This window comes from Antedon mediterranea, chromosome 6 (genome assembly GCF_964355755.1).
Source record: "Antedon mediterranea chromosome 6, ecAntMedi1.1, whole genome shotgun sequence".
In the NCBI taxonomy this organism is placed as follows: domain Eukaryota; kingdom Metazoa; phylum Echinodermata; class Crinoidea; order Comatulida; family Antedonidae; genus Antedon; species Antedon mediterranea.
In genome coordinates, this window is record NC_092675.1 from 8,701,485 (window position 1) to 8,710,999 (window position 9,515).

Genomic DNA, 9,515 nt, shown 5'->3' on the forward strand with positions numbered 1-9,515 from the left:
TTATAATAAACAATGTTTATTTTACCTTTCAATTATGTTTTTTGACAGCAACTATAAGATCTTTCTCAGTTATAATCTTGAACCGCAATTAACCGAATGTCTACAACCATACCACGTTGAAAACACCGGTTCTCGTCCGAACACCGCAGTTAAACAACGTCGGGCCTGGTTAGTACTTGGATGGGAGACCGCCTGGGAATACCTGGTGTCGTAGACCTATGTTTAACTTTTTTAAATTATACTAAATAAAGTTTATTTTACCTTTCAATTATATTTTTATGACAGTAACTATAAGATCTTTCAAAGTTATAATCTTGAACCGCAAGTAACCGAATGTCTACAACCGTACCAGGTTGCCTAGCCTGTGAATATCTGGTGTCGTACACCTGTTTTTATCTTTTTAATAATCCTAAAATATAGTCTCGTTTAAGTGTTTCTATTTTCCAAAAATGTGTTTATACTGTTGATGATAGTATAAGTAAATAAATTCAAACTGTAACCGCAATTAATCGAAAGTTTTTAAACTAAACTGCATTGAAAACAACGGTTCTCGTCCGATCACTGAAGTTAAACAAGTTGTTGTTCAAAGACAGGTTTGTTGTTGTATGTTGCTGCTGTGGTGACGGTACAAACGTCACTGTACTACGCGGGCGTCCACTTGTGTGCGCGTTTGATTCTTAGCAACAACGCGGCCTGAATCTTTTGTACATGCCGCTATTGTGTTATGCTTCTTTGTACAGTGTTATTGTTTCCTTTATATTATCTTTTTAAGAACCTTAGTATAACTTTTTAAATTATACTAAACAAAGTTGAATTTACCTTTCAAGTATGTGTTTCTTCAACAGAAGTGGGTGTAAATACCAACGTCATGGTTTCAGCAGCTGCTAATTTCAATCCTAGAAAATGTTCTATAATAAATGAACAAAACTATTAGGTTATAGGATATATATGTTTATAGAGATTTTGACAGTGAATATAAGATTTATATATACTTGAACCGCAAGTAACCGAACGTCTACAACCATACCACGTTGAGAACACCAGTTCTCGTCCGAACACCGCAGTTAAACAACGTCGGGCCTGGTTAGTACTTGGATGGGAGACCGCCTGGGAATACCTGGTGTCGTAGACCTATGTTTAACTTTTTTAAATTATACTAAACAATGTTTATTTTACCTTTCAATTATGTTTTTTGACAGTAACTATAAGATCTTTCTCAGTTATAATCTTGAACCGCAAGTAACCGAATGTCTACAACCATACCACGTTGAAAACACCGGTTCTCGTCCGAACACCGCAGTTAAACAACGTCGGGCCTGGTTAGTACTTGGATGGGAGACCGCCTGGGAATACCTGGTGTCGTAGACCTATGTTTAACTTTTTTAAATTATACTAAATAAAGTTTATTTTACCTTTCAATTATATTTTTATGACAGTAACTATAAGATCTTTCAAAGTTATAACCTTGAACCGCAAGTAACCGAATGTCTACAACCGTACCAGGTTGAAAACACCGGTTCTCGTCCGAACACCGCAGTTAAACAACGTCGGGCCTCGTTAGTACTTGGATGGGAGAACACCAGGGAATACGTGGTGTCGTAGACCTATGTTTAACTTTTTTAAATTATACTAAATAAAGTTTATTTTACCTTTCAATTATATTTTTATGACAGTAACTATAAGATCTTTCTCGGTTATAATCTTGAACCGCAAGTAACCGAACGTCTACAACCATACCACGTTGAAAACACCGGTTCTCCTCCGAACAAGCAGTTAAACAACGTCGGACCTGGTTAGTACTTGGATGGGAGACCGCCTGGGAATACCTGGTGTCGTAGACCTATGTTTAACTTTTTTAAATTATACTAAACAATGTTTATTTTACCTTTCAATTATGTTTTTTGACAGTAACTATAAGATCTTTCTCAGTTATAATCTTGAACCGCAAGTAACCGAATGTCTACAACCATACCACGTTGAAAACACCGGTTCTCGTCCGAACACCGCAGTTAAACAACGTCGGGCCTCGTTAGTACTTGGATGGGAGAACAGCAGGGAATACGTGGTGTCGTAGACCTATGTTTAACTTTTTTAAATTATACTAAACAAAGTTTATTTTACCTTTCAATTATGTTTTTATGACAGTAACTATAAGATCTTTCTAAGTTATAATCTTGAACCGCAAGTAACCGAACGTCTACAACCATACCACGTTGAAAACACCGGTTCTCGTCCGAACACCGCAGTTAAACAACGTCGGGCCTCGTTAGTACTTGGATGGGAGACCGCCTGGGAATACCTGGTGTCGTAGACCTATGTTTAACTTTTTTAAATTATACTAAACAAAGTTTATTTTACCTTTCAATTATGTTTTTATGACAGTAACTATAAGATATTTCTAAGTTATAATCTTGAACCGCAAGTAACCGAACGTCTACAACCATACCACGTTGAAAACACCGGTTCTCGTCCGAACACCGCAGTTAAACAACGTCGGGCCTGGTTAGTACTTGGATGGGAGACCGCCTGGGAATACCTGGTGTCGTAGACCTATGTTTAACTTTTTTAAATTATACTAAACAATGTTTATTTTACCTTTCAATTATGTTTTTATGACAGTAACTATAAGATCTTTCTAAGTTATAATCTTGAACCGCAAGTAACCGAACGTCTACAACCATACCACGTTGAAAACGCCGGTTCTCGTCCGAACACCGCAGTTAAACAACGTCGGGCCTGGTTAGTACTTGGATGGGAGACCGCCTGGGAATACCTGGTGTCGTAGACCTATGTGTAACTTTTTTAAATTATACTAAATAAAGTTTATTTTACCTTTCAATTATATTTTTATGACAGTAACTATAAGATGTTTCTAAGTTATAATCTTGAACCGCAAGTAACCGAATGTCTACAACCGTACCAGGTTGCCTAGCCTGTGAATATCTGTTGTCGTACACCTGTTTTTATCTTTTTAATAATCCTAAAATATAGTCTCGTTTAAGTGTTTCGATTTTCCAAAAATGTGTTTATACTGTTGATGATAGTATAAGTAAATAAATTCAAACTGTAACCGCAATTAATCGAAAGTTTTTCAACTAAACTGCATTGAAAACAACGGTTCTCGTCCGATCACTGAAGTTAAACAAGTTGTTGTTCAAAGACATGTTTGTTGTTGTATGTTGCTGCTGTGGTGACGGTACAAACGTCACTGTACTACGCGGGCGTCCACTTGTGTGCGCGTTTGATTCTTAGCAACAAAGCGGCCTGAATCTTTTGTACATGCCGCTAATGTGTTATGCTTCATTGTACAGTGTTATTGTTTCCTTTATATTATCTTTTTAAGAACCTCAGTATAACTTTTTAAATTATACTAAAAAAGTTGAATTTATGTTTCAAGTATGTGTTTCTTCAACAGAAGTGGGTGTAAATATCAACGTCATGGTTTCAGCAGCTGCTAATTTCAATCCTAGAAAATGTTCTATAATAAATGAACAAAAGTATTAGGTTATATGATATATGTGTTTATAGAGATTTTGACAGTGAATATAAGATTTAAATATACTTTGAACCGCAAGTAACCGAACGTCTACAACCATACCATGTTGAAAACACCGGTTCTCGTCCGAACACCGCAGTTAAACAACGTCGGGCCTCGTTAGTACTTGGATGGGAGACCGCCTGGGAATACCTGGTGTCGTAGACCTATGTTTAACTTTTTTAAATTATACTAAACAAAGTTTATTTTACCTTTCAATTATGTTTTTATGACAGTAACTATAAGATATTTCTAAGTTATAATCTTGAACCGCAAGTAACCGAACGTCTACAACCATACCACGTTGAAAACACCGGTTCTCGTCCGAACACCGCAGTTAAACAACGTCGGGCCTGGTTAGTACTTGGATGGGAGACCGCCTGGGAATACCTGGTGTCGTAGACCTATGTTTAACTTTTTTAAATTATACTAAACAATGTTTATTTTACCTTTCAATTATGTTTTTTGACAGTAACTATAAGATCTTTCTCAGTTATAATCTTGAACCGCAAGTAACCGAATGTCTACAACCATACCACGTTGAAAACACCGGTTCTCGTCCGAACACCGCAGTTAAACAACGTCGGGCCTGGTTAGTACTTAGATGGGAGACCGCCTGGGAATTGGGAATACCTGGTGTCGTAGACCTATGTTTAACTTTTTTAAATTATACTAAATAAAGTTTATTTTACCTTTCAATTATATTTTTATGACAGTAACTATAAGATCTTTCAAAGTTATAACCTTGAACCGCAAGTAACCGAATGTCTACAACCGTACCAGGTTGAAAACACCGGTTCTCGTCCGAACACCGCAGTTAAACAACGTCGGGCCTCGTTAGTACTTGGATGGGAGAACACCAGGGAATACGTGGTGTCGTAGACCTATGTTTAACTTTTTTAAATTATACTAAATAAAGTTTATTTTACCTTCCAATTATATTTTTATGACAGTAACTATAAGATCTTTCTCGGTTATAATCTTGAACCGCAAGTAACCGAATGTCTACAACCATACCACGTTGAAAACACCGGTTCTCGTCCGAACACCGCAGTTAAACAACGTCGGGCCTGGTTAGTACTTGGATGGGAGACCGCCTGGGAATACCTGGTGTCGTAGACCTATGTTTAACTTTTTTAAATTATACTAAAAAATGTTTATTTTACCTTTCAATTATGTTTTTTGACAGTAACTATAAGATCTTTCTCAGTTATAATCTTGAACCGCAAGTAACCGAATGTCTACAACCATACCACGTTGAAAACACCGGTTCTCGTCCGAACACCGGTTCTCGTCCGAACACCGCAGTTAAACAACGTCGGGCCTGGTTTAGTACTTGGATGGGAGACCGCCTGGAAATACCTGGTGTCGTAGACCTATGTTGAACTTTTTTAAATTATACTAAACAAAGTTTATTTTACCTTTCAATTATGTTTTTTGACAGTAACTATAAGATCTTTCTCAGTTATAATCTTGAACCGCAAGTAACCGAATGTCTACAACCATACCACGTTGCAAACACCGGTTCTCGTCCGAACACCGCAGTTAAACAACGTCGGGCCTGGTTAGTACTTGGATGGGAGACCGCCTGGGAATACCTGGTGTCGTAGACCTATGTTTAACTTTTTTAAATTATACTAAACAATGTTTATTTTACCTTTCAATTATGTTTTTTTACAGTACCTATAAGATTTTTCTAAGTTATAATCTTGAACCGCAAGTAACCGAATGTCTACAACCGTACCAGGTTGCCTAGCCTGTGAATATCTGTTTAACTTTTTTAAATTATACTAAACAATGTTTATTTTACCTTTCAATTATGTTTTTATGACAGTAACTATAAGATCTTTCTAAGTTATAATCTTGAACCGCATGTAACCGAACGTCTACAACCGTACCAGGTTGAAAACACCGGTTCTCGTCCGAACACCGCAGTTAAACAACGTCGGGCCTGGTTAGTACTTGGATGGGAGACCGCCTGGGAATACCTGGTGTCGTAGACCTATGTTTAACTTTTTTAAATTATACTAAATAAAGTTTATTTTACCTTTCAATTATATTTTTATGACAGTAACTATAAGATCTTTCAAAGTTATAATCTTGAACCGCAAGTAACCGAATGTCTACAACCGTACCAGGTTGCCTAGCCTGTGAATATCTGTTGTCGTACACCTGTTTTTATCTTTTTAATAATCCTAAAATATAGTCTCGTTTAAGTGTTTCTATTTTCCAAAAATGTGTTTATACTGTTGATGATAGTATAAGTAAATAAATTCAAACTGTAACCGCAATTAATCGAAAGTTTTTCAACTAAACTGCATTGGAAACAACGGTTCTCGTCCGATCACTGAAGTTAAACAAGTTGTTGTTCAAAGACATGTTTGTTGTTGTATGTTGCTGCTGTGGTGACGGTACAAACGTCACTGTACTACGCGGGCGTCCACTTGTGTGCGCGTTTGATTCTTAGCAACAAAGCGGCCTGAATCTTTTGTACATGCCGCTAATGTGTTTGCTTCATTGTACAGTGTTATTGTTTCCTTTATATTATCTTTTTAAGAACCTCAGTATAACTTTTTAAATTATACTAAACAAAGTTGAATTTACCTTTCAAGTATGTGTTTCTTCAACAGAAGTGGGTGTAAATATCAACGTCATGGTTTCAGCAGCTGCTAATTTCAATCCTAGAAAATGTTCTATAATAAATGAACAAAAGTATTAGGTTATAGGATATATGTGTTTATAGAGATTTTGACAGTGAATATAAGATTTATATATACTTTGAACCGCAAGTAACCGAACGTCTACAACCATACCATGTTGAAAACACCGGTTCTCGTCCGAACAACGCAGTTAAACAACGTCGGGCCTCGTTAGTACTTGGATGGGAGACCGCCTGGGAATACCTGGTGTCGTAGACCTATGTTTAACTTTTTTAAATTAAACTAAACAATGTTTATTTTACCTTTCAATTATGTTTTTATGACAGTAACTATAAGATCTTTCTAAGTTATAATCTTGAACCACAAGTAACCGAACGTCTACAACCATACCACGTTGAAAACACCGGTTCTCGTCCGAACACCGCAGTTAAACAACGTCGGGCCTGGTTAGTACTTGGATGGAAGACCGCCTGGGAATACCTGGTGTCGTAGACCTATGTTTAACTTTTTTAAATTATACTAAACAATGTTTATTTTACCTTTCAATTATGTTTTTTGACAGTAACTATAAGATCTTTCTCAGTTATAATCTTGAACCGCAAGTAACCGAATGTCTACAACCGTACCAGGTTGCCTAGCCTGTGAATATCTGTTGTCGTACACCTGTTTTTATCTTTTTAATAATCCTAAAATATAGTCTCGTTTAAGTGTTTCTATTTTCCAAAAATGTGTTTATACTGTTGATGATAGTATAAGTAAATAAATTCAAACTGTAACCGCAATTAATCGAAAGTTTTTCAACTAAACTGCATTGAAAACAACGGTTCTCGTCCGATCACTGAAGTTAAACAAGTTGTTGTTCAAAGACATGTTTGTTGTTGTATGTTGCTGCTGTGGTGACGGTACAAACGTCACTGTACTACGCGGGCGTCCACTTGTGTGCGCGTTTGATTCTTAGCAACAAAGCGGCCTGAATCTTTTGTACATGCCGCTAATGTGTTATGCTTCATTGTACAGTGTTATTGTTTCCTTTATATTATCTTTTTAAGAACCTCAGTATAACTTTTTAAATTATACTAAAAAAGTTGAATTTACCTTTCAAGTATGTGTTTCTTCAACAGAAGTGGGTGTAAATATCAACGTCATGGTTTCAGCAGCTGCTAATTTCAATCCTAGAAAATGTTCTATAATAAATGAACAAAAGTATTAGGTTATAGGATATATGTGTTTATAGAGATTTTGACAGTGAATATAAGATTTATATATACTTTGAACCGCAAGTAACCGAACGTCTACAACCATACCATGTTGAAAACACCGGTTCTCGTCCGAACACCGCAGTTAAACAACGTCGGGCCTCGTTAGTACTTGGATGGGAGACCGCCTGGGAATACCTGGTGTCGTAGACCTATGTTTAACTTTTTTAAATTATACTAAACAAAGTTTATTTTACCTTTCAATTATGTTTTTAAGACAGTAACTATAAGATATTTCTAAGTTATAATCTTGAACCGCAAGTAACCGAACGTCTACAACCATACCACGTTGAAAACACCGGTTCTCGTCCGAACACCGCAGTTAAACAACGTCGGGCCTGGTTAGTACTTGGATGGGAGACCGCCTGGGAATACCTGGTGTCGTAGACCTATGTTTAACTTTTTTAAATTATACTAAACAATGTTTATTTTACCTTTCAATTATGTTTTTTGACAGTAACTATAAGATCTTTCTCAGTTATAATCTTGAACCGCAAGTAACCGAATGTCTACAACCATACCACGTTGAAAACACCGGTTCTCGTCCGAACACCGCAGTTAAACAACGTCGGGCCTGGTTAGTACTTGGATGGGAGACCGCCTGGGAATACCTGGTGTCGTAGACCTATGTTTAACTTTTTTTAATTATACTAAACAAAGTTTATTTTACCTTTCAATTATATTTTTATGACAGTAACTATAAGATCTTTCTCAGTTATTATCTTGAACCGCAAGTAAACGAACGTCTACAACCATACCACGTTGAAAACACCGGTTCTCCTCCGAACACCGCAGTTAAACAACGTCGGGCCTGGTTAGTACTTGGATGGGAGACCGCCTGGGAATACCTGGTGTCGTAGACCTATGTTTAACTTTTTTAAATTATACTAAACAATGTTTATTTTACCTTTCAATTATGTTTTTATGACAGTAACTATAAGATCTTTCTAAGTTATAATCTTGAACCGCAAGTAACCGAACGTCTACAACCATACCACGTTGAAAACGCCGGTTCTCGTCCGAACACCGCAGTTAAACAACGTCGGGCCTGGTTAGTACTTGGATGGGAGACCGCCTGGGAATACCTGGTGTCGTAGACCTATGTGTAACTTTTTTAAATTATACTAAATAAAGTTTATTTTACCTTTCAATTATATTTTTATGACAGTAACTATAAGATCTTTCTAAGTTATAATCTTGAACCGCAAGTAACCGAATGTCTACAACCGTACCAGGTTGCCTAGCCTGTGAATATCTGTTGTCGTACACCTGTTTTTATCTTTTTAATAATCCTAAAATATAGTCTCGTTTAAGTGTTTCGATTTTCCAAAAATGTGTTTATACTGTTGATGATAGTATAAGTAAATAAATTCAAACTGTAACCGCAATTAATCGAAAGTTTTTCAACTAAACTGCATTGAAAACAACGGTTCTCGTCCGATCACTGAAGTTAAACAAGTTGTTGTTCAAAGACATGTTTGTTGTTGTATGTTGCTGCTGTGGTGACGGTACAAACGTCACTGTACTACGCGGGCGTCCACTTGTGTGCGCGTTTGATTCTTAGCAACAAAGCGGCCTGAATCTTTTGTACATGCCGCTAATGTGTTATGCTTCATTGTACAGTGTTATTGTTTCCTTTATATTATCTTTTTAAGAACCTCAGTATAACTTTTTAAATTATACTAAAAAAGTTGAATTTACCTTTCAAGTATGTGTTTCTTCAACAGAAGTGGGTGTAAATATCAACGTCATGGTTTCAGCAGCTGCTAATTTCAATCCTAGAAAATGTTCTATAATAAATGAACAAAAGTATTAGGTTATAGGATATATGTGTTTATAGAGATTTTGACAGTGAATATAAGATTTATATATACTTTGAACCGCAAGTAACCGAACGTCTACAACCATACCATGTTGAAAACACCGGTTCTCGTCCGAACACCGCAGTTAAACAACGTCGGGCCTCGTTAGTACTTGGATGGGAGACCGCCTGGGAATACCTGGTGTCGTAGACCTATGTTTAACTTTTTTAAATTATACTAAACAAAGTTTATTTTACCTTTC

General features: G+C 36.6%; 20 non-coding genes and 5 pseudogenes across 20 annotated transcripts; all 25 read left to right on the forward strand.

Annotated features, from left to right (window-relative positions):
• Window positions 1-98: 98 nt before the first annotated feature.
• On the forward strand, window positions 99-217 carry LOC140052818 (5S ribosomal RNA). The gene has a single exon (XR_011845732.1). It is a non-coding gene; the product is annotated as a 5S ribosomal RNA (ribosomal RNA).
• Window positions 218-1,013: 796 nt separating this feature from the next.
• Window positions 1,014-1,132, forward strand: LOC140052799 (5S ribosomal RNA). The gene has a single exon (XR_011845714.1). It is a non-coding gene; the product is annotated as a 5S ribosomal RNA (ribosomal RNA).
• Window positions 1,133-1,249: 117 nt separating this feature from the next.
• Window positions 1,250-1,368, forward strand: LOC140052829 (5S ribosomal RNA). The gene has a single exon (XR_011845744.1). It is a non-coding gene; the product is annotated as a 5S ribosomal RNA (ribosomal RNA).
• Window positions 1,369-1,486: 118 nt separating this feature from the next.
• LOC140053065 (5S ribosomal RNA) lies at window positions 1,487-1,605 on the forward strand (annotated as a pseudogene).
• A 118-nt stretch (window positions 1,606-1,723) lies between these two features.
• Window positions 1,724-1,841, forward strand: LOC140053075 (5S ribosomal RNA; annotated as a pseudogene).
• A 117-nt stretch (window positions 1,842-1,958) lies between these two features.
• LOC140053031 (5S ribosomal RNA) lies at window positions 1,959-2,077 on the forward strand. The gene has a single exon (XR_011845936.1). It is a non-coding gene; the product is annotated as a 5S ribosomal RNA (ribosomal RNA).
• A 118-nt stretch (window positions 2,078-2,195) lies between these two features.
• LOC140052828 (5S ribosomal RNA) lies at window positions 2,196-2,314 on the forward strand. Its single transcript, XR_011845742.1, has one exon. It is a non-coding gene; the product is annotated as a 5S ribosomal RNA (ribosomal RNA).
• Window positions 2,315-2,432: 118 nt separating this feature from the next.
• Window positions 2,433-2,551, forward strand: LOC140052840 (5S ribosomal RNA). The gene has a single exon (XR_011845755.1). It is a non-coding gene; the product is annotated as a 5S ribosomal RNA (ribosomal RNA).
• A 118-nt stretch (window positions 2,552-2,669) lies between these two features.
• LOC140053399 (5S ribosomal RNA) lies at window positions 2,670-2,788 on the forward strand. Its single transcript, XR_011846260.1, has one exon. It is a non-coding gene; the product is annotated as a 5S ribosomal RNA (ribosomal RNA).
• Window positions 2,789-3,584: 796 nt separating this feature from the next.
• Window positions 3,585-3,703, forward strand: LOC140052903 (5S ribosomal RNA). Its single transcript, XR_011845814.1, has one exon. It is a non-coding gene; the product is annotated as a 5S ribosomal RNA (ribosomal RNA).
• A 118-nt stretch (window positions 3,704-3,821) lies between these two features.
• On the forward strand, window positions 3,822-3,940 carry LOC140052851 (5S ribosomal RNA). Its single transcript, XR_011845766.1, has one exon. It is a non-coding gene; the product is annotated as a 5S ribosomal RNA (ribosomal RNA).
• Window positions 3,941-4,057: 117 nt separating this feature from the next.
• LOC140053046 (5S ribosomal RNA) lies at window positions 4,058-4,183 on the forward strand (annotated as a pseudogene).
• A 118-nt stretch (window positions 4,184-4,301) lies between these two features.
• On the forward strand, window positions 4,302-4,420 carry LOC140053066 (5S ribosomal RNA; annotated as a pseudogene).
• A 118-nt stretch (window positions 4,421-4,538) lies between these two features.
• LOC140052863 (5S ribosomal RNA) lies at window positions 4,539-4,657 on the forward strand. The gene has a single exon (XR_011845777.1). It is a non-coding gene; the product is annotated as a 5S ribosomal RNA (ribosomal RNA).
• A 117-nt stretch (window positions 4,658-4,774) lies between these two features.
• On the forward strand, window positions 4,775-4,912 carry LOC140053074 (5S ribosomal RNA; annotated as a pseudogene).
• Window positions 4,913-5,029: 117 nt separating this feature from the next.
• LOC140053393 (5S ribosomal RNA) lies at window positions 5,030-5,148 on the forward strand. The gene has a single exon (XR_011846254.1). It is a non-coding gene; the product is annotated as a 5S ribosomal RNA (ribosomal RNA).
• A 271-nt stretch (window positions 5,149-5,419) lies between these two features.
• On the forward strand, window positions 5,420-5,538 carry LOC140052891 (5S ribosomal RNA). Its single transcript, XR_011845803.1, has one exon. It is a non-coding gene; the product is annotated as a 5S ribosomal RNA (ribosomal RNA).
• Window positions 5,539-6,334: 796 nt separating this feature from the next.
• Window positions 6,335-6,453, forward strand: LOC140053058 (5S ribosomal RNA). Its single transcript, XR_011845962.1, has one exon. It is a non-coding gene; the product is annotated as a 5S ribosomal RNA (ribosomal RNA).
• A 118-nt stretch (window positions 6,454-6,571) lies between these two features.
• Window positions 6,572-6,690, forward strand: LOC140053539 (5S ribosomal RNA). The gene has a single exon (XR_011846397.1). It is a non-coding gene; the product is annotated as a 5S ribosomal RNA (ribosomal RNA).
• Window positions 6,691-7,485: 795 nt separating this feature from the next.
• LOC140052904 (5S ribosomal RNA) lies at window positions 7,486-7,604 on the forward strand. The gene has a single exon (XR_011845815.1). It is a non-coding gene; the product is annotated as a 5S ribosomal RNA (ribosomal RNA).
• Window positions 7,605-7,722: 118 nt separating this feature from the next.
• On the forward strand, window positions 7,723-7,841 carry LOC140052875 (5S ribosomal RNA). The gene has a single exon (XR_011845788.1). It is a non-coding gene; the product is annotated as a 5S ribosomal RNA (ribosomal RNA).
• Window positions 7,842-7,958: 117 nt separating this feature from the next.
• Window positions 7,959-8,077, forward strand: LOC140052887 (5S ribosomal RNA). The gene has a single exon (XR_011845799.1). It is a non-coding gene; the product is annotated as a 5S ribosomal RNA (ribosomal RNA).
• A 118-nt stretch (window positions 8,078-8,195) lies between these two features.
• Window positions 8,196-8,314, forward strand: LOC140053435 (5S ribosomal RNA). The gene has a single exon (XR_011846294.1). It is a non-coding gene; the product is annotated as a 5S ribosomal RNA (ribosomal RNA).
• A 118-nt stretch (window positions 8,315-8,432) lies between these two features.
• Window positions 8,433-8,551, forward strand: LOC140053400 (5S ribosomal RNA). Its single transcript, XR_011846261.1, has one exon. It is a non-coding gene; the product is annotated as a 5S ribosomal RNA (ribosomal RNA).
• Window positions 8,552-9,347: 796 nt separating this feature from the next.
• On the forward strand, window positions 9,348-9,466 carry LOC140052905 (5S ribosomal RNA). Its single transcript, XR_011845816.1, has one exon. It is a non-coding gene; the product is annotated as a 5S ribosomal RNA (ribosomal RNA).
• Window positions 9,467-9,515: the final 49 nt, after the last annotated feature.